We start from the raw sequence: 4,913 nt of genomic DNA on the forward strand, positions 1-4,913 counted from the left end.
GCGGCGGCGGCGGCTGCGGAAGGCGCCGCCGCCGCTAACTCCGGCTCATGGCGGGGCGGCGGCGGCCGCGCTGCGCTGCGCCGCGCCCGCGGTGGGCGGCGGGGCCCGGGGGGCCGGGCCGGGAAGAGTGAAAGGCGTATCCCTCTCGGCCGCCCGCCACCGCCGCCCCTCTTCCTCCCGGAGCAGGCGCGGGCGGCAGTGGGAAGCGGCGTGCGCTGGGAGGGGGGGGCTGGGGCTGAGCCAGGCGCGGGCGGCGGGCGGGGCTTATCGTGAGAGGGAAAGCCCCGCTCCCGTCGGCACGGGCGTGGGGCTGCTGTGTTTTCCAGGAGGGGCGTGTTGCGCTCTGCCGCCGGGAGCTGGAGCGGGAACCGGAGCTGTAGCCGGTGCCCCCGCAGCCGGGGCCGGATGACGGGCGAGGGGGGCGGGGGTCTCCGTGGGCGCTTCTCGCCGCAACCCCGGCCTCGGCCGTGCGCTGAGGGCCGCGCTCCCGCCGCGGCGTGCCAGGCGCTGTGAATGTCCAGACAGCGGGAAACAGTTGGAAAATGTCACCTGAACGTGCAGGAATAAAAAGGGAGTGGAAGGAAACCGAAACAATGCGGTCTCGGGGGTTTGGGGCTGCGGGTTAAGGAGCACAAAGCCTTACAGCAGCACAGCCCTGACTTTGAATTTCTCAGCTTATGTGGTTCCTGGTAGGGGTATCTCCGTGGGCGACGGACAGCGGGGGCGAACCCTGAGGACATGAGCTACAGGAAGACTCAAACTGCTGCGCTCGCATGGAGCAGAGCTGGAAGCACCGTGCTTCGACAGAGGCGTTGTCGAGGGGCAGCAGCCTCATTTGCAGGAATCCGGGCTCGGTGGGAGGCACTGCGGAAAATTGGTAACTGATAATCACGGGATTCCTGCACGCAGGGACGCGAGATGCTGCCCGTCAGCTGCAAAACAGCAGCACTTGTGACGTGCCTGTTCCTGGCTGACGAGCAGCAGCTCACTGCTCATAGGTGTCACCTGCCCATATGCTCACATTGGTACCCACCAGCTTATCCAATTTGGGAATAAAAAAATTGCAGCCTATCATAAGAACATTACACCAACTCCTAGGATGAGCCGTTATTCTGAGCTTGGCAACCTTTTCCTTGCACATAAATTAACTTTTTTTTCTTTCTCATCCAGATCCTGGAGATTAGGTTTCCATGACTTCCTTATGGAAGAAGTACACAGGAATGCGAGAAATTGAGCAGTTATGGTTACTGGTCTGTGGCTGGGAGGACAAGACCATGCCTGAGCTGTTTGGGCTCCAGAGATCAAGTCAAAACGGATGGGTCAAAATAAGTGAGGTCTCTCTAATGGGAAAGTGCCGCATTTTGTAAGTCACAATTTTGTCTGAAGTAACTTGGCAAACTGTTTGACTGGAACAGTTCCCAAATCTTTTCCTTTTAGAAATGGTATACATTTGGATTATCTTGTACCTGTAGCCAGGGCCTTAGTTCCTGAAGAAAATTAGCCACTGTATTTTCAAATACTCTTGAAGCAACTATCACATGAAGTTTCAAGTCAAATAGCCTAGTTTCTTTGCCTACAGACATCAGCATTTCAGAGATATTTTAAAACAGTCCTTGTGTTGGGGGAAGTGTTCTGAAATTATGTACTTTTCAGGGTCTTGCATTCCCCTAGCTAAATGTCCTGCCTACCTTAGTTCACAGTTTTGAAGCTTCTAAATTGCATTTCTATCTAGAAACTAGAGGAATGGAGAAAGTGTGGCCAATTTCTGAGGCTACAAGTCTGGGCAAATCCTGATTGCAGCCACCTCAGTTGAAAGACTTCAATCTGTTTTGGCAAGAGCAAATTTTACCCCTAGTTCTGTAGGTTTACAAAGGAAAAAAAGAAAAGGGTCCTTTCCACTATTTCACAGGCACATAAAGGTGCTTGTCTGCTGTAACAGGGGCTCAGACCTCCAAGGAAAACTTTTCAAGTCTTCAAGTTCCTCTAAAACAGTGAAAACTCCATGGATGTTAAATAGGGACCGGATTCACATGTCCAGAGTAGGTGTGGAGTGTCAGACTAAATGGTCCAGTTTGAGCCAAGACAGCAGCTCCTTGCTGTGAATCAGAAGAGCTGAAGGAGTAACTTCCATGGCTGGGTACAGGAGTGTAATATCTCAAATATCAGTTTTGCAAAATTTAAGCTTCCTGGTTTGGAAGGTCAAATCTTGGTGCTGTCCAGCCAGCCTTTATGCTCTTGCAAGGGTTGTGCTGTGTGTAGGCAAGACCTTCTCAGTGTGAGATCACAGACATCAAGTGCAGACATCAAGTAATTCATGGCAGTTTCAGTAGTCACAGAGATCTGCTGTAATGTTCTGGGGGTGAAAAAATTCTTCTGCAAGCTGGCAAGTGCTGATGCTACCACGTATGCAGCCTGATGTCCCTCGCCTTACCTGGCAGGGGAACGAGATTGGCAAGGTCCCCCTGGAACATGTCCTGCTTAGACCCATGGTTGGTTGTGGGGTAATGAGGATCCCTACTGTCCACCAGCCTCTCCACAGAAGCCCTCCCCCTCCCTGTGCCATGGAAGTGAGGTGGCTTTGCTTGGGTCTGCAAGTCCTTACTGCACATCATCAGCCAGGACTTGTCCTGGAGATGCATCTTTCTGACAAGTGCAGCAAGTCTACACCAAACTGTGCTGCAAATTATCAGCAAATTGCATCTCCACAATCTAATCCTTTGCAGAAGCCTTGTTTTTCATAACTCAAAAATAAGTATCTCTTTTTCTTTCTATATATAGTACACAGAGTAGTTGTGACCAGTTCACTCTGAAACGGGTTATTTTAAAAATCAGGTAATTTGTTATATCATTCACACAAATTTTGGAAAACTTAACCAGATTTCTGTTCACGCTTCGATCTTTTCCATTTATTGTACTTCCTCAGAAGTCCTTTTATCAGAATAGATACAATCTCCTTTAATAAGTAAACAAGGAAGGTGTTAGCAGAACATGCCGCCTTTCACTGCATTTTCTTCTTATTTGTTTGTGGTTTTTTATATTTTATTTCTTTCCCTATACAAAGACCTAGCAACAATCCCAGAAAGCTGACCTTAGCATACTTGATTTGCAGCCATTCACAGATTGTTAAATCTCACTGAATTTTGATTTAGAACATAAAAGGCACCTTAAGACCCAGCTGCAGTAGTGTAAATAGCATCACATTTGTATACTTCAAGAGAGCTGCACATAGAAGAATCAAGAGACTGAGAAAATGTACTAAGTCTGTTTTCTACAGAGAAGAAAAATTCCCCTAAGCAATATATTTTAGGTTTACAGGTATTGGCTAATGGCTAGTATTTCATTCTTGGTGTAATCTCCTTTGAGCTTAAAAAATGAGCTTGAAAACATCAATAACAGAAATAAATTACTGCACCTAATCAGCACAATGATATAGGAACAAACAAGACTTTCTCAATAGATATGGACTAGACACTTGAAATCAGGGTCAAGTGACAAGAAATGGGAGAAGATAAAATAGTGCCATTTTACTTAAATTGCTGACAGAGGGAGAGATATTCCAGTCCATGGCTGTCAAAAAGTGTGAGAGAGAGCTAATGGGAAGATACTGTGAATCATTATGGAATCTTCGTGTCAGAAATATTTAATACAAATAACCTGTATTCCAAACTTTCTATGTAGGTGCTTTTATGTAAGCATAAGTTTGAAAAGAAATAACTAGATTAAAAGAGTGAAAACTCAAACTCAGACCTCTGCAGTTCTCCACAACAAATGTTCATTCACGTCCAGGTTCAAGCTGATCAAATATAACTACCCATAATGAAGAAATAAAACTAAAACATCCTTTGTGGGAGATAAAGTGGAGTACTTTATTTATTGCTAGCTATTACCATCACCTCTCCAGATAACAGATTACTGCTCACCCAGCTGCTTAAGATGACTAAAAACTCCTATCTGGACTCCAGTTAGTCGTCGTTCATAAATACCCACTCTGAATAGAAACAAGTCCCTCATCCTCTCACTCTGTGGCCCCCATCCGTGATTTCCACTGGTGCCACTTTCACTTCCCATCCCCTGTTAGTAAAGCCCCTTGCTGAGTGCCTGGAAATATCTGTGCTGCAGCTCCCCTCTCCTCAATGGCTTTGGCTCAAATTCCAAAAGCAAGAGATGAAGTGATTTTGGTTCTTCAACCCAGTGTCTGTAAGTAGTTTTGGTCATAGAAGTCACTTACCATTTTCCCTAAGTTATGTGAAGCCTTCCAACTTTTAATACAATATAAAAGCTGGGTTTCCTGAAGCATCTTTCTCTGTCCCTGGTGTGGAATAGTGGCAGACAGGCTTGTCACAGTTGGCCAGTGAAGTTTGTCAGGGAAAATGGGAGCTTCTCAGCTCAGAAGTAATTTGTGACAACTGGCTGAATGCAGACTCTTGTGAAGCCTCAAGTATTTTTCAAGTCTTGGGAGCTTTGCTTCCAGACCACCACATTCACAGCTTTTGCAACTACTGAGGGAAAATTGGTGGCATTTCTCACCTTGACTGCTGCTGTTCAGAAGTTGGTAGGTGATGAAGCTGAAGAAAAATACATCAATTTCACACAGTTATTGCTGAGATTACAGGCAGGGTACAGATTTTCCATGGGAATGTGACATATCTTTGAAAAACACCTGATTTTTGGGAAGCTGCAAAACACAAAATTATCAATAACCGGGAAATTTTTCCAGTTCTCCATGAGTGTTTACTACAAAGAAGTTGTTAGTTAGCATTTCTTTCTGCCATTTCTTAAGGGAAAAAAAGGGAAACATAACATATAATGTGTCAGCTGTTACTCATTCTTTGAATAATGGAAGCTATTTTCTGCAAAGGCTCCAAGCCACACATGGGCAAGTTTTCTCTGCGACTGTGGGATGGTGATATAGC

The sequence above is a fragment of the Corvus moneduloides genome, chromosome 3, assembly GCF_009650955.1.
Source record: "Corvus moneduloides isolate bCorMon1 chromosome 3, bCorMon1.pri, whole genome shotgun sequence".
Classification (NCBI taxonomy): domain Eukaryota; kingdom Metazoa; phylum Chordata; class Aves; order Passeriformes; family Corvidae; genus Corvus; species Corvus moneduloides.